At 35.1% G+C, this 18,823-nt stretch overlaps 1 protein-coding gene across 1 annotated transcript in view; it reads right to left on the reverse strand.

Annotated features, from left to right (window-relative positions):
- LOC143032231 (pyrethroid hydrolase Ces2a-like) overlaps positions 1-18,823 on the reverse strand; it is a 261,996-nt gene that overhangs the window by 60,400 nt on the left and 182,773 nt on the right. The window lies entirely within an intron of this gene.

The raw sequence follows: 18,823 nt of genomic DNA on the forward strand, positions 1-18,823 counted from the left end.
CTTTTAGACATGTAATCTTTCTCAATTTGTTCCCATGACTTCTTAAAGCCCTCCTATCTTTAATCAGATCTCTTCTGTCAATACAATCTGTCCCCTTTAGTGACCTGAATACTTTCATAATATCACCTCTTTCTCCTTGATTTTTCAAAGTTGGCAGACTTGGTGCTTATAGTCTTTCCCCGTATGGTTTATTTACCAGGCTGGGGACCAGTTTGGTTACTGTCCTTTGTATTCTCTCAATCTTTCACTTTGTGTGAGGACCATTCTACTGACACTTATTCCAGTCTTGGATGGATCTGGGTCTTGATAAGTTTTTCATCATCTCTTCATTAATAGAGTGAAACACCACTTTAATCTTCTGCAGTAGTACACACACCTCTCCCACAATCCTTCTGATATGTCTGTCAAGTGACAGGTTGTCATTTATCAGCACTCCCAAATCTTTCTCTTCTCTTGCTTTTGTAATGGGTTCACTTCCCAAGGAATAGTTTAAAGTTGGACTTTTGCCACTTTTGCATTTTTTGGTAGTGAACTTCATTTCCTTTTCTTGACTCCATGCAAAAATAGTGTCTCCTCAGGATTTTTGCATTATCTGCAAATATGTTGGCAGAGCTTGTTCCTTCTATCATGTCACTGACATAGAAAAGAAACATTATTGGTGTAAGCATTGACCTGGTTGACATCTTATCCTTTACTACTGTTCATATATCTTTCCTTCAAAAAGTCTTTCATCCATTCTAGTAGTTTTCCTCTCAGTCATTCAACATGCTCCAATTTCCACAAAGTCAACTGTGAGGTACTTTATGAAATGCATTCTGTAGGTTGAGGTACACACAGTCCATCCAACCCTCTCTCTCTTGTGGTGGATCAATCACTCTCAAGTAAAAGCTTAAAAAGTTCAACACACACAACCTTACAGATCTGAAGCCAATCTGACTGTCTGTCAGAATGTTCATCTCTTCAAGATATCTGGTCCATTGATCTTAACACAATCCTTTCACATATTTTCACTATTGTGCTGGTCAGTGATACTGGCTTACAATTTAGTGGTGTCTCCTTATTTTCGCCTTTGTTAACTAGGACCACATATGCCCTTTTCCATTCAAATAGCACAATGCCTTCTTTCAATGAACATGCAATAAGATTGTGAATTTTGTCCACTAGTTGTTCCCTACATTCTTTAATTATCTAGTTGAAGATCCCATGAGGTCCTGAAGCTTTTGTCACATCCAATGATCCCAGGAAATTGAGCACTTCCCTTACTTCTACACTTAAATCTTCTACACCTGGATTTTTGCTCCTCTCGCTTTCCTCTAAAAAATTACTCTCTTTAGTGAAGATCAATTAGAAGCCTTTATTCATTATTTCTGCCTGAGCTGAGGCCTCTCCAAAAACTTCATTACCCACTACAGTATTAACTTGGTGATTACTTCTCTGTGTCTCAATTTACCATTAATAAACCTGTAAAACAGTTTTGGTTCATCTTTGCATTTATAAACTACACCTATTTCAAAATAGCTTCCCTCCTCACTGCGGATTCTTGTATAGTCATTTCTAGCTTGCTTGTAAGTGTCTTTTGTTTTATTGCTTCTCTTCCTCCATTTTCCCCAAGCCACATCCCTGGCATGTTTTTGGAATCTCATGCTTTTTGTTAAACCAGTCCTGTTTCTGCTTCTTCCTTCCCTATTCTGTGGCACATGTCTATTCACTCCCATTTGTAAATGTTAGGAAAGGTCTCCCATTTCCTCCTTATTCCCGTGGTATTCATGAATTCCTCCCAGTTTGTTTCAAAGAATTTTTTCAACCCTAAGTAACCTGCTTTCCTAAGATTGAGTCTTCCTTGCCTGTGTGACTCATTCCTTAGCTCTATTTCTTCATCCTCTGGCTGAAATTCAATTGTTACATGGTCATTTTTTTCTATACTGCAAAGGTAGTTCAATGAGTTGATGATGTCTGGTTCTTTGGTTAGTAACAGATATAATCATGTCTGGGAATCTGCTTTGCCACTTGCTTCCTATTCCTCCCCATTGACATCACTGCAATTAAATTCTCCAATAAGGACTAAATTACTACTTTGTTAAATTGTTCTCTTTAGGAAAAGAGCTCTGTCAAATAACATTTCCTGATATTCAGCTTCATTCCAAGCTCTTGTCTTGGTGGTGGTGGGGGGGGATGCCACCATGAAGTATATCTTATTCTGCCCTTTAGTACTAATTTTCAGGTTGAATGCTTCAGACTTGTCTTCAGTCCGATTTGCATTTTTCACCTTTATGTCACTTCTCACAAGAAACGTTACCCCTCCACCCTTATCTTCTCTGTCTCTTTCCAGGCAGGGCTGTGGAGTCGGAACACCAAACCTCCGACTCCGACTCCGACTCCAACTCTGACTCCGACTCTATTTTTGGCACCTCCGACTCCGACTCCTCTTCATGTAATTAACTGATTATGGCCTACATATTTTATAAAGCCTAAACACACATATGCTCCAATCTTGAGTAGACTTATATCATTATAACTGGTTTATATCAAAGAATAAATATATATGGTGTGGCTTTCCTATGTTTGACCTCTTCATTAGTACTTTATAAGTGGAGAATGTTTTTTGAAATTGAAGAAAATTCAGTAAAAAAAAGATTCTATAATGTAAGACATTTGGCATAATATATATCTTTGCAAATGAGTGATAAGTACCTTTGAAAAACAAAAATACTGTACTTTATAACAAAGGTTGAAATATAACCTTTGTAAAGGATATACAAACCTAATAATAAAGAAAAATATAATGGAAGATTTTTTTTTACACAGTTTTGCAAATACAAAATAAAAAAAATGAAAATACTTTATAAAAGAAGTTTAGGCAAATTTCTTGAAAGGAAACAGTAAATATAGAGAAAATAAACCTTACTGATACGAGTACGGTACAAGGTCGTGTGTTACAGCTGAACATGTATGATACTGAAAGGTATATGTATCATACATACTTTTTGGGTATCATTGTCCTTTTCATACCTTCTTTTGTCTTAATATACCGAAATTACTAACACAAGTACCTCTTGGTTTAACTACATACTGGTACTGCTATGCAATTATTGCGATGGACATTACTCTGGTTCTGGAACCGATCTTATCGATATGAGTACAAAACAAGATACAGATGAACATGTTTGAAATGTGAAACTTTTTTTTTTCAACATTGAATATCCTTATTTCAATAATTCATTGTTAAAGGGTATTGAGGGGAAAAAAGAAGGGGAAAGGAAAAAAGAGATAGTAGTATTGCATTAGTCTACAGTCGAAATCATAATTATCCTACTGTTTGGTGACACAGCAGTGGGAGAAACCACCAAACTGATGGAGTGATGGAAACGATGCATATGGAACTTGACAGGAATATTACAGCTCCCGTGGCTGTGTGTCAACAGAAGATGTAAAATTGAGGTGTTTAATTTATTCAAGTAATACTTTGGATGTTTATTGGTCTATGTATGAATTTGAAAGCCAGAGTTGCACAAGGACGTTTTGGGGGTATAGTGGAATGACCACAAAGATAAGACGATGAGATTTATCACATTTTATAAAATTATGTTGTTTTTTTATATAATCTACTTATAAGGAGTGTGCAATGCATAACTCTACAGACTAAACAAAGGCCTTATAAAGTGTAAATTTAACTGGAGTCGGAGTCAATATATTTTTACCGACTCCGACTCCAGTAACACCGTAATTGCTTCTGACTCCGACTACATGACTCCGACTCCACAGCCCTGTTTCCAGGTGTGTCTATTGTTCCCCAATGGTAGATAAAATTTCTTGGGGAGTTCAGTCTCCACTAGACACAAAATACCATGCTCATTTATCCTTAAGTAATTATTTATTTCCAACCTGGTTGATAGTTAACCAAAAAATATTAGCATACACTCCTTCATGTTTCCTTATAGTGTTTCATTTGCAATACCACCTTCCTGTTTTTCTAGAAAGCATTTCCTTACATTCTGACATTCTGATTGTCAACTTGCCCCCCCCCCCAAAAAAAAAAAAAAAAAAATTATTTCTTCTTCTGTCCTATAATTTTTTGCTTTAAGCTTTTGTGTCTGCCTGTTCCTTTTTGTTAGCATCTTTCCTATTCCAACTATCTTTTAACTTTTCCTCTTGTGCAACTTCCAAAACTTGCTGATTACTTCATTTGCCACGGCTTGCAACTTGAACTTTATTTTCATTGGATGCACACCATTCCTCTTATACTGACCTAACCTATACATACTATCAATCTGGTATGTTATATCTAAGTCCTTCCCTAGAGTTGAGGTAATTTCCCTAATCTTTAGTATCTCTTGTTTTTGGCACAACTTCCATGAGGTGAAGTGCTCTTCTTGGCAGCCAAAGAGTAAGATGCATCTAATCTTGTCAATTAAATCTCTAACAAGAGATTCTCTTTTTCTTTTTCACACTCTTGACTATTCCTTCTATATTATCTCTTCCCTGTTGCTCCATGATTGACAGCTCCTTCCCATATGAGAACTCGGAGCTAATGTATGACTGATCTATGGGTAATGCTGTGACCTGACACACCCCAACTCCCTGCCCATGAGAGTTGGAGTAACGGCTTGCAGTGCAACGATGCTCAAATGATTTCAGCCCTGGGTGGGATTTGAACTTGTATCACTGTATTTACCCAATTATATCTTACAGGAAGGGGAGCTATGCTTGTGGTGTCCTGTGTGTGTATTTACCTAGTATCTTACAGGAAGGGGAGCTACGCTTGTGGTGTCCCATCTCTGTATCTTGCCATATCTAATTTGCTCTTAAATTCTTGTATTGTTTTTGCACACAATATTGTTTTGTCTAGTATGTTCCATACATCCACCACTCTGTGGGGAAAGCTGTTCTTTTTCAGGTCTCTTCTATAGCTATTCTTTTTCAGGTCTCTTCTATAACTGTCCTTTTTTGAGCTTCCTTCCATGTCCTCTTGTGTTTCTCTTATCCCAATTTAGTAAGTCTTCTCTATCAAGGACTTCTATACCTCTTATACAGTAATTCTGTAGATGGTCAATAAGTCACCTCTTTCTCTTGTTTGTTCCAGAGTTGGTAATTCTGGTTTTGACAATCTGTCTTCACATGACAGTTTAGATAGTGTTGGGGCCATCTTTGTAGTTGCTCTCTAGATTCTCTCAATTTTCCTTGTATTTAGTACTGGGTGACCATAATGTCACTGCATACTCCAATTTTGGCCTTATCAATGTGACTAGTACTTTCTTTACCATTTCTTCATCCAAGTAAGTAAAAGCCAATTTTATTGATCTTAGCAAGTAAGAGGTTTCACTGACAATTTTGCTTATATGTTTGTCAGGGGAAATATTCTTTGTGATAATTACTCCCAGGTCTTTTTCAGATCCCACTTTATTAACTTCCTTTTCACCAATCTTATATTGTCCTCATATTCTTTTTTTACTTTTTCCAAATTCCATTATGCTACATTTCTTAATGTTGAATTCCACCTGCCCCTTCTAACTCCATTCCTAAACTCTGTTCAGATCTCTCTGCAGGGAGTCACACTCCATTTCAGTATTCACTTTCTTTAACAGTTTTGTGTCATTTACAAAGAAGCTAATGTAACATTTCACACCCTCATCCATGTCATTTATATAAATAAGAAACATTATTGGAGCCAATACTGATCCTTGTGGAACTCCATTAATTACATCTTCCCAAGTAGAACTCTTATCTCTGAGCACTACCTTCATTTTTCTTCCATGCAGAAAGTCCTCCATCCATTTCAGTAGTTTACCTTGTATCCCTCCTATGGCTTCCAGTTTTCTTAACAGTTTTTTATGTGGGACTTTATCAAAAGCTTTTTGTAGATCTAGGAAAGTGCAATTGGTCCATCCATCCCTTTTCTGTATTATATCTAGTAGTCTTAAGTTAAAACAGATCAAATTTGTGGTATATGATCTTCCCTGTCTAAAGCTGAATTGTCTCAGATTTAGTATATTGTTCTCCTCCAGATGTTTTACCCATCTACTTTTTATAATTTTTTCACAATTTTTGGCTACTGTGCTTGTAAGGGAAACCAGTCTGTAATTTGTTGGGTCTTCCTTATTTCCTCCTTTATAAATTGGTATGATATCAGCATTTTTCCAGTCTTCTGGTATTTTTCCTTCTTTGAGTGAGCAACTTATTATGTTATATATTTTGCCTATTAGTTCTTCTTTACATTCTTTTAATATACAGTTTGCTATTCCATCCAGGTCATGCAATTTCCTGACATCAAGGTTCACTATTTGGTCCATTTCTCCCTGTCTTCTCCTTTCCTGCATGAGGGGATGGAGAGGGGGGGGTCGCCAAATTTATGAAGCGGCCTTGCTGTGGATGTGCTGTGTCTCGCGACACTGATTCTGACCCAGGGCAGTGGACAGGATGCAGGGATGACCCGTCATCCATGAGGTGCCAAGATAGGAGGGAGGGAGAAGGGTGGAGGGGAGTAGAATATATGGGAAATGAAATAGGTGGGAGTGATTTCTATGACTTTTTCTTTTTGGCTACCCCCCATGTAAGGGGGAAAAAGCCTTTGGTATATGTATGTATGTACTATTATTTCCCTCATGGGGGTGGGGTCACTTCTCTCCCTTCATTCCAATGTCATATATTTTCTCTGGTGAAAACCTACTTGAAGTGTTTGCTCAAGAATTCAGCCATTTCTGTATCTTCTGTGTATTTCATATTTCCTTGGTGTAGTTTCACTATTTCCTGTTTGTTTTTTAGTTTACCATTTACATATCTATAGAATAGTTTGGGCTGAACCTTACATTTTTCTATTATGTCTTTTTCATAGTTTCTTTTTTCTTCTCTGTGTATTCTTACATATTCACTCCTTTGATTAATATATATTTGCCACTATCTAGGTTTTTTCGTATTTTCTCCATCTTTTCCAAGCTTTATCTTTTCTATCTTTTGCTTCGCTGCACCTTCTGTTAAATCACCACTTAATATACACTCCTTTATAGATTTTCGTCAGTCATCCATTTTTCTTCCACTTGTGTTTCTTCCTTGTAGAATTTTTTCCCAGCTTGCTTTAAGAAAAAATTGACTAAGTTTCTCAAAGTTCACTTTATTATACATTAATCTTCCTTTTGTGTTTCTCATTTCTTTCTACATATATTTCCTCCTTTCATTCTAACTCAATTAGTATGCGGTCACTCTTTGCAATCGGTATCTTATATTCAATTTTGTCCACAAGTTCAGGTTCTGATGTATATAATAAATCTATTCTTGATGGTTCTTCATTGTTTCTAAATTTAGTGTTTTCTTTTACCCAATGTGTCATTGTATGTTCTATAGTCATGTCGAGTAATACATTTCCCCATTGATCCTCTCCACCTTTCACTGTCATCTTTTCCTGACATATTTATTTGCAATTAAGATCTCCCATAAGTACCACATTACTTCCATCCTTCAGCATCTCATTTAATGGAAGTCTCATATCATCTAACATTTTGGAATAATCTCTCTGCAAGATCATGTTCATGGGGGCACATAAATCAATGCAAACTTTCTGCTTTTCACGTTACTATCTTCAACTCTTATTGTGATCATCTCCACTCTATTCTCCCCATTTGTAATTTTCATCACATTTAATCTTTTTTAACCAGGAACATGACTCCTCTACCCTGTTTCTCCTCTTTATTTCTAAGCCAGTGATTACATAATCCATGTCCAACACTGCTTGGTAATAGTGGACCCCTTATTTTTGTCTCCACAATTCCCATTATGTCTAGTTTTTCTTCTGACAGGTAATCATCTAGTTTGTTTAATCCTAGGATTAATCTATGCTGGTATAAGCTAGTTTTGATTTTCTACTCCCTCCATCTTGTTCTGATTTTTTTTTCTTGAATGTACCATTTTTTTAGTCTCATGTCTAACACTCTCCAATAGAACTGCATTTTCTTGGTCTCCATTCTTTTCTAATTTTTTTCTTTAAGTTCACTTCTTAATGTCTTATCTCTCTCTTTCCTCATCATTCAGGTCTCTTTTCATCCATATATATTTGTAGTGTTCACTTCTTGCTAATTTTCCTATTTTTTCTAGAATTTATTCCGCTGCTATTTGTGATCTTAATTTGATCTTTAGGGGTCGACCTTTTCCTTCTGCATATTTGCCCATTCTGTGCACTTCCTTTATTTCCTTTTCTATTTTTTGCTCTTCATCTTGTACTACTTTTAAAACTTTTCTTGCCAATTCTTTCTCTTTATCTCTCAGGGAGACCATATACTACTATGCACTTTTTTGTCTACTGTATCTCTTACTAGATTTTCTTTTTCTTTAATTATTTTGATGACTGCATCTTTAGCATTCTCCAGCACTTGTTGATGAACTATTTAAAAATTACTTTATATTTTCTTGGTCTTTCCTCTATTTATTCCTGAGCTGTTGTAAATCATCCTCTCCTATGTTTTTTCCAGTTTTTATGGTCACTGCCTTTATCTGTTCATTTACCTCTTTATGGTCTCACTATTAGTGTTATTATCTTTTCAACCTCTCATTTTCTCATTTTAACTTGGCCAGTTTTTTTTTTTTTGTGTATTTACCTCTTCTTTTACTTCAGTATTTACTTTTTTTAAGTCACTCACATCTTTGTTTATTTCTTAATTTGTCCTCCATAAATCATTAGTCTCTTGTTTCCATGATTCCTTCATAAGTCTCATCTCCCTCTCTTATGTCTATAATCTTACTAAAAAGTTTTCTTTCATACCCAATAAATCCAGAAAAAATATCCCTCGTTGCCACTGTCTAAGAGAAATCTTTTCATACCCAGAGGTGACCTGAAGTTCACGTTATGCTTCAGTCTTGCACTGATAGATGGGTCTGGGTATGTGTTTACACTATGACTCGACACACTGCCACCATTGGGCTTCTCTGGCCTGTCATCCTTTTATTCCATTTTGCTTCAAGACTCACTATTTATGCTGTAATTCAACCATCTCAGATATCTGCTAGCACTCCTTTCCCATCTAACACAACCTAGGCATCCTGCTAATTTGACATTGTTGAGACATTCCACTTTTAGCTTATTTCTTGGGAGCTCAAATTTTATGTGATGTTAGTCTGTGTGTGTGACTTAATTGTATTTAATTAATTGTACTATATTGGATATGAGCTATGCTTGCTGGGTCCCATTTCTGTGCTCTAAGTTAGCATTAAACTTATGTTGTTTGAGTTCAATATTTCTTTATAAAATCTTCCACAAATTAATACATCTGTTTAGAAAACCAGTGCATTTCTTAACATTTTCAAATAACTTTTCTTTTTCAGTTTCCTTACATGTCCTCCGTCTTTTCTTGTCCCACAATAGGAAGACTTCTTTGCTTAGCTCTTCCATATGATGATGCCTATGCATTTACCTAGTTGTATTTTGCGGGAGAAGAGCTATGCTTGTAGGGACCCGCAGTTGTACCTCTCCGCATCCAGTTCTTTTTTAAAGTCGTGTATAGTTATAGCACTCATTGTTTTCTCTTTTAATTTTCTCCATGTATCTATCACTCTATGTGGAAAGCTATTCTTTTTCAGATCTCTTCTGTAACTGTCCTTCTTGAGTTTCTTCTTGTGTTCCCATGTATTTCTATTGTCCCATTTAAGTAGATCATCCCTGTCAAGGATTTCCATACCTTTCATAATTCTATATATGCATATCAAATCGCCTCTTTCTCTTCTTTGATCCAGAGTTAATAAGTTTAGTTTTTCTAATCGTTGTTCATATGTCAGCATACTGAGTGTTGGTGCCATCTTTGTTAGTGATCTTTGAATTCTTTCTAGCTTCTTTATGTTTTTTTTTTTTTTTTTTTTTGTACTGGGTGACCACAGTGTTGCTGCATACTCTAATTTTGGTCTTATCAGTGTAACTAGGATTTTCTTCACCATTTCCTCGTCCATGTAGTCAAAGGCCACCTTCATTGATCTTATTAAGGGTCCGTCAGGGGCAATTATTCGAAAAAATCTGGTACATGAACGAATTTTAGGAAAACATTTAAAAAGAATCTCTATGATGTTGGGAACACTCCTACAAAGTTATAGAGCTGTATTTCGTTTCTATCTTTTTATACAGAATAAAATAGATAAATTATTGGCAACCTCTGGCAACCCCATTGCGTATCAAATATTCTGTATATTGGAATAGCGTTAATTTTTTCTATAGCTATTTTGTTTTTTGCTACGGAATTGTGTTTATGGAGGTATTTAGCAACTCCTCCCACAAGCATAGATCAGAAATAGCACACATCAGGGCATCAGTACCCATCCAAACGTCAAAGTGAGGTCACGTTCTTTTGAAGCTCTCACCGTGCTTCATATTTTTGATTCCTCACTGTAATTCTTGCGGTAATCATGGCAAGATTGACGAAAAGCCAGCGAGCAAGGAGGAAGAATACAGTGAAGGCCCTTGCGTGCCAGATGAAGAAACGAGAAGGAAAAAAACAAACAAACGAAGAGGACAGCATCCAACAATGTTGGTTATAAAGAAGGATTTGTTGTTCCTCTTCTTGGAGAACCCTACACCCATATTCATAAGTCTGCCCTCGAAAGAAGAGACAAGAAACGAGAGGAGAAAAAAGTGAAAAGTAAAAGTGGTAAAGTGACCAAAAGCGGGGACTATGGGGCTGGGGCCTTTTAAAAATGTCGCGCAAAATTTAAATGCCTTCTCATGTACATTTAATGTTTTTGTTCTTTTTGTTGTTATATCTTCGGTTGTTCTTGATGGATTTTTGTCATTTTTGTTTCATTTGAAAGATAAAATTATGCTCTTTATTTCCTATATTAAAAAATAAAAGAAATTTTATTTCATTTTTTTTTCTATTTATGAAACCTGAATTTTGCAGCATCTTTGAAATGTTCAGAAAAGAAAATTCACAAAAAATCAGAGGTATAAGTTTGGTCAAATGTACATTATAACTTATATTCCCCAGAATCTAAGCTTGCAATATATACCAAGCTTAATTATGTGGAAGGATTTCCATATGATTAATTACAGCTTCATTAAACTTCATTATAACTTCATTATATCTTCACTACACTTTATATATACATGTGAGGAATACAATACCCAGGGGAATTATAGACAAATGTAAATGGTAATTATACCTAAGTTCATCAAAGAGATTCAAAAAGTTATAGGACATGCTCCCTTATAAAGCAACCTGACGGTCCCAGTTGTAGGTTTCTCCAACTATTTTGTTTACATGTTTGTCTGGTGTCATGTCATTTAAAATGATCACTCCTAGGTCTCTTTCTGAGTTTACTTTTGTAACTTCTTTAGTTCCAATTTTGTATTTGCCAGATATTCTATTTTTGCCTTTTCCAAATTCCATTATACTATATTTTTTAATGTTGAAATTCACATTCTTCAATAGTTTAACATCATCTGCAAAGAAGTTTATAATAGCATTTAATTCCTTCGTCCATGTCATTTATATAAATAAGAAACATTATCAGAGCCAATATAGAGCCTTGGGGTACTCCATTTATCATGTCTACCCATTTTGAGTTATTTTCTCTAAGTATCACTCTCATTTTTCTTCCTTTCAGGAAGTATCCCATCTATTCCAATAATTTTCCTTGTATTCCACCTATTGGTTCAATTTTCCTTAGTAGTTTTTTGTGTGGCACTTCGTCGAAAGCCTTTTGTAGGTCCAGGAAGGCACAATCTGCCCAGCCATCTCTTTCTTGTATTATGCCTAGCAATCTTGAGTAAAAGCATATTAAATTTGTATTACATGATCTTCCACTTCTAAATCCAAATTGGTTGGGGTTTAATATTTTGTTCTTTTCCAAGTGTTTAGTCCATTTGCTTTTAATAACTCTTTCGCATATTTTAGCAATTGTGCTCATCAGGGATACTGGTCTATAATTTGTTGGATTTTCTTTGTCTCCTCCCTATTATATTGGTACAATAGTCTTGTGGTACTTTTCCTTCTTTGAGTGAGAAGTCAATTATCTTGTGTATTTTGTCTGTGAGTTCGTCTATGCATTCTTTTAATATCCAGTTCACTATTCCATCTGGGCCATGTGACTTTCTGACATTGAGTTTCTTTATTTGGTCTCTTATTTCTTTCTGTGTCACCATTATTTCTTCCATTTTGGGGAATCCTTCCTGGTGACTATCATTCCACAATTGTGAGCTTTCAATTGTAAAAACAGACTTAAAGTGTCTGGTCATTTCTTCGGCCATTTCTACATCTTCTGTGCATTCTTGATTTCCTTCACGCAGTTTTATTATTTCGTGTTTGTCATTTAGTTTGTCATTTCCATATCTGTAGTTCAGTTTAGGTTTATCTTTGCATTTTGCTATTATATCTTTTTCATAGTTTCTTTTTTCCTCTCTTATTATGTCAACATATTCATTTCTCAGTTTTATGTATATTTGCCATTTAGTCTCTTTTTTTGTCCCTTTTCCAAGCTTTGTCTCTTTTGTCTTTAGCGTCGCTACACTTTTTATTATACCAGCACTTTATGTGCTCCCTTTTCTGTTTCCATTTAGGCACATATTTGTCTATTCCCTCCTTATATATTTCTTTGAAAATGTTCCATTTCTCTTCCATCTTTGTTTAATTATTTACAAATTTTTCCCAACAGGCGTTTTGGAAAAATTTCTTAAATTCTACAAAATCAGTTTTGTTGTACATCAGTCTTCCTTCTCTATGTTTCTCGTTCCTTCTTACCACATTTTGTTCCTTAAGTTCGATATCTATTAGTATGTGGTCACTCTTCCCAATTGGTGTTTTATATTTTATTTCTTCTACTATTTCTGGTTCAGAGGTGAATATTAAATCTAGTCTCGATGGTTCTTCATTTTGTCTAAATCTAGTATTTTTATTAACCCATTGCGTTAATGTGTAATCTATGGTCATATCCAGTAGGACATTTCCCCAGTGTTCGTCTCCACCTCCCATAGTCAATTCTTCCAAGTTTATTTCCTTTGCGTTAAAGTCGCCCATAATTACTATGTTTTCTCCATCTTTTAGTGTCTCGATTAATTCATTTTTTGTATCTTCTAGTAATTTTGAGTGTTCGCTGTCAGTCCAGGTCTTAGTTTTTGGTGGCACATAAATAACTATAAACCTTCTACTTTGCATATTGCTGATTTTGACCTTAACTGTGATTAATTCCACGTTATCTTTTCCCTCAGTTGCCTTTACTATATTTAGGTTCTTTGTAGTTAATATCATAACTCCCCCCCCTCCCGTTTGTCTGTCCTATTTTTCGACCAAATGTTGTATAATCCTTGTCCCACCATACTTGACTGTATTGGACCTTCAGTTTTGTCTCTGCAATTCCCATTATGTGGTTTCCCTATTGATAGTCATTCAAGTCCTGATATCATACCGTCCATATTTGTATATGCCACTTTTAATTTTTTCTTCTCTTCCCTTTTTTGGTTTAAGTTTCCATCTTTCTGATGTACCATTTTCTCAGTCTCAGATCTAGCACTCTCCAAAACAACTTGTTTTTTTTTCCGTCTGTTCTTTTCCCGTTTTTTTTTTTTTTTTTTTTTTTTTTAGCCTCACTTCTCAGTTCCCTATCTTTCTCTAATTCCTCTGGATTCATTTCCTTTGTTATCCAAACATTTTTGTATTTTTCACTGTTTGCTAGTTTTGCTGCTTTTGATAGTACTGCTATCATTTGTGTTCTTAGTTTGATTTTCATTGGTCTGTGATTCTTTTCTTTTGAGTATGTACCCACTCTGTGTATGTCATCAATTTCTGTATCTAGGGTTTGGCCATCTTCTTGGACTGCTTTTAGAATCTCCTTTGCAATTTCTTTTTCTTCCTTTTCCCTTTGGTACTTGTGTATATTGTGTAGGCATCATGAGGTGTGAGTGGGTATACAAGGATGCCAGTGCATTCTGATTATATTTATTTTGTAGTTGTAGATGAGTGACTCCTGAATTCTGTGAATTGACTTGATCGCATTTTCTGTGTTTATTATTACTTAGAGTGAAAGAGAGCAAGTAAATCAGCAGTGACTTTATATTTTATAATGCAAGCACTGTGATGCATCATCGAATCATCTTACATCAGGTATCCGATGCTGTGCACAAGAATTTGACTTGTATTGAAGAGGTTAAGTAAGACCATTCCTTTTAAAATCATGATTATTATCATGTCACCTCTCTTTCCCTTTTTCTAATGTTGACAGTTCTAGCCCATTTAGTACCTCTCCATATGTTCTGTCAGCTAGGCTGAGAGCCATTTTGGTTGCCACATTTTTTTAATCACACCACTGCGGCCTGCCCCATTTTGTTGTGAGTTGGGTTCTTAAAGAGATTGCTTTCTTATTTCATCAGTTCTTAAATTCAGCAGTTTTTAAATTCTTACATTCTTCAACACATAAGAAGTTGCTTAAGAAATTAGAAACTGAAGGAGGAATACAGGGCAAACTGCTAAATTGGATGGAAGAATTTTTGCAAGAAAGAAAAATGAGAGTAGTGATAAGAGATCAACACTCAAAATGGGATGAAGTAATAAGCGGTGTTCCACAAGGAACAGTTCTGGCCCCAATAATGTTTGCTATATATATTAATGATATGGGTGAAGGAATTGAAAGCTATATGAGCTTTTTTGCAGATGATGCAAAACTATTGAAAAAAGTTAACACAGAAGAAGATTGTGAATCACTACAAAGAGATCTAAATATAGTACAGGAATGGAGTAGGAAGTGGGAGATGGAGTTCAATACAAAAAAGTGTAGTTTAATGGAATTTGGAAAAAGTAAAAACAGAATAACAGGATCATATAAATTGGGAGAAGAAGGAATAAAAAAAGTAGAAAATGAAAAGGACCTGGGAGTCATTATTATGAATAATATGTCACCTGAAAAACATATAAATAAGATTTTTGGAGAAACCTATAATTTAATAAGATCAATCAAAGTGGCATTTACATACCTGGATGAAGAAATAGTGATGAAAATTCTTATCACTCTGATAAGACCAAGATTGGAATATGCAGCAACGATATGGTCACCAAGTGCAAAAAATGCATTAAAAAACTTGAAAGAATACAAAGAGCAATTACAAAATTGGCACCAACACTCTCAAAACTATCATATGAAGAGAGACTAGCAAAACTTGAACTACAGACACTAGAGCAAAGAAGAGAGAGAGGAGATTTGATAGCTATTTACAGAATCATGAAAGGCATAGAAATTACTGATAGAGAGAATCTGATAAAATGGGATGACAGAAATACAAGAGGACATGGAAAGAAAATAAAAAAAGACAGCTATAGAAGAGATGTGAAAAAGAACAGCTTTCCTCACAGAGTAATAGACAGTTGGAACAAGTTAGATGAGAAAGTGGTGTGTGCAAAAACAATACGTGAATTTAAAAATAGTTTAGATAAAATGAGATACGAAAACGGGACAGCACGAGCATAGCTCCCCTTCCCATAAAATACAACTAGGTAAATACAACTAGGTAAATACACTTCAACGAACGGACGGCTTAGAGGACGTTCTGAAGAAAAAGTGAAATTTCGTGGATCCCGAAGCAAAGGAAGTACCTATTGTATTTACAGGGTGGGGGGAAATTGCTCGTGGTGTAGGGGAAAGTGAGGAAAAAGGAGAAGGGGAGGGATTACTGAGGGAAATGGAAGGAAATGAGGAAGGTGAGGACTTGGCCCAGGCAGGCAGACGCCATCTAAACAAAAGAGGTCCGGACCAATTTAGCGACGACGAAATGTCTAACAAAAATGTAAAGATCAGAAGTATAGATAAGAGCAATACAGTAGAAGGTGATGAGAATATTTTCCAGGGATTTAAAGAGGGTGGGGGGGACACAAACCCCCCCCGATTAACAAGACTAGAAGAGAAGCTCGATAAGATGATCGAGCACTGGGAACTTAGGTTCGGTCACGTTAACAACATTGTGCAGAGGGTTGAAAAATTGGAAGAACTAGAGAAGGCGAACAAAAACTTAACTAAGGAAATTGAAGAATTAAAAAAACAGTTAAAAGAAGTAAAAGAGGAGAATAAAGTCTTAAAGGAGAATAAGGACAACAAAGAGGGTTGGAAAAAAATTCAAGAAAACAGTAAAGTTGCATTTACTGACATAATCAAACAGCAAATGAAAGAACAAACTGAAGACTCAGTTATTAAAGTGATGAGACAGAAGAAGAATATAGTAAGAGACTTAGCAGATAGAAAGAAATGTATAATTATATTAGGAATGGAAGAGAAACATAACCCAGATAGAACCACAAGAACCAAAGAGGAAAATAAAAAAGTAAGAAATTTACTAGAATTAGTTCAGGAAGATGAGCCAGAAATAATGAAACAAATTGAAGAGAAATTCAGGCTTGGGAAATATAGTACAGACAAGACCAGACCAATTAAGATTAAATTCAGGTCACAAACGACAACAGAGAATATCTTATCCAAAACAGGGAAACTAGCAACAAGTGAACAATATAAAAAGGTATGGATAAAAAGGGAAATGAATAAAGAGGAAAGAGAGGAGGAAATAAGGAATAGACATGAAGCTAAGAAAAAAAAAACGAGACCAGAACGGAGACAGAAAAACAAGAATTCTACTGGAGAGTAGTGAATATGAAATTGAAGAAATGGAACATAAAAGAGAGAAACACAAAAGAAACAGAGAATACAATGGAAATAACAGAAAGTTAAGAGTATCCTACACAAATATAGATGGATTAATAACAGGACTGAATGAACTGAACAAATATCTGAAAGAAAAAGATCCAGACATAATGGGAATTGTTGAGACAAAATTAAAAGGCCCACTACCACCCAACAGCATAGGACACAATGCATATAATCATTGGATTAGAAACAGAAAGATAAAACAAGGGGGTGGAGTTATGTTCCTGACTATGAAGGCTATAAACGTGAAGAGAGTCACATATGGGAAGAATAGAGTAGAGATGATTATGATAGAAGTAGAAGATAGAGATAAGAAGAGCAGAAAGTTTGTAATAAACTACGTGCCCCCAAAAACAGCCTCATGGGAAGAGAATGAACATAAAAGCATGTTAGAAGACACAAGAGTAACACTAAACGAGATAATGGAAGATGGAGGAAGAATAGTTATGATGGGCGACTATAATTGCAAAGAAATATGCTGGGAAGAGATGACCGTAAAGGATGGAGAAGACTCATGGGGAAGTGATTTACTTGAGATGATTATTGACCACACAATGACACAATGGATCCAAGAGAACACTAGGTATAGAAATGAAGAAGAATCATCGAGACTAGACCTAATAATCACATCAGAACCTAAAATAGTGGAAAAGATAGAATACCAGGCACCAATAAGCAAAAGTGACCACATATTGATAGAACTAGAACTAAATGAGAAAAAATACATGAAAAGAAATGAACAATATAGAAAAGGAAGATTGATGTATGAAAAAACAAATTTTGATAAAATAAGAGAATTCTTTCAAAATGAAAACTGGGAAAGAATACACAAAGAAGATACAACAGTAGAAGAGAAATGGAATATTTTGACAAAAATCTATAAAAAAGGAGTAGAAAAGTATGTCCCAAGACAAAAACAAGAAAAAGAATATGTAAAATGCTGGTACAACAAAAGTTGTAGGGAGATAAAAGACAAAAGAGACAAAGCTTGGACCAAATTGAAGAAAAACAAAAGACCAGAAAAATGGAAAATATATACTTGTTATAGAAATGAATATGTACAAGCGTGCAGAGAGGAAAAGAGAAAATATGAAAAAGATGTCATAGAAAAATGTAAAGATCAACCAAAACTATTCTACAGATTTGTAAACAACAAACTGAAAAACAAACAAGATTTGGAGAAATTAAGACAAGGAGGAGTTGAATACACAGAGGAAATTGAAATGGCGGAAATTATGAACAAACATTTTAAATCAGTGTTTACAAGGGAGAACATACAACCTGAAGAGATCGAATGGAAAGAGAAAGTCCCCCCTATGAAAGAAATAGAAGTAACAAAGAATGAAATATCGAAACACTTGAGTAATCTTGATGTCAGAAAATAACATGGACCAGATGAAATAGCAAACTGGATTTTGAAAGAATGCAGGAATGAACTGGCAGACATAATACATAGCATAATAAACAGTTCCTTGAAAGAAGGTAAAGTTCCAGAAGATTGGAAAAAAGCAAATATAGTACCTATATATAAAGGAGGAAATAAAGAAGACCCTAACAACTATAGGCCAGTCTCTCTAACAAGTACAGTACAATAGCAAAAATTTGTGAAAGAATTGTCAAAAATAGATGGGTAAAATATTTAGAAAAAAACAACGTGCTCAATCCAAGGCAATTTGGATTCAGACAAGGACGATCATGCATCACCAATTTAATATGTTTCTATTCAAGACTAATAGATATAATACAAGAAAGAGATGGATGGGCTGATTGTGCATTTCTAGACCTAAAAAAAGCTTTTGACAAAGTACCACATAAGAAGTTGCTTAAGAAATTAGAAACTGAAGGAGGAATACAGAGCAAACTGCTAAATTGGATGGAAGAATTTTTGCAAGAAAGAAAAATGAGAGTGATGATAAGAGACAAACACTCAAAATGGGATGAAGTAATAAGCGGTGTTCCACAAGGAACAGTTCTGGCCCCAATAATGTTTACTATATATATTAATGATATGGATGAAGGAATTGAAAGCTATATGAGCTTTTTTGCAGATGATGCAAAACTATTAAAAAAAGTGAACACGGAAGAAGATTGTGAATCACTACAAAGAGATCTAAATAAAGTATGGGAATGAAGTAAGAAGTGGGAGATGGAGTTCAATACTAAAAAGTGTAGTATAATG

Source organism: Oratosquilla oratoria, chromosome 13 (genome assembly GCF_046742065.1).
Source record: "Oratosquilla oratoria isolate Oo_2021 chromosome 13, ASM4674206v1, whole genome shotgun sequence".
Classification (NCBI taxonomy): Eukaryota; Metazoa; Arthropoda; class Malacostraca; order Stomatopoda; family Squillidae; genus Oratosquilla; species Oratosquilla oratoria.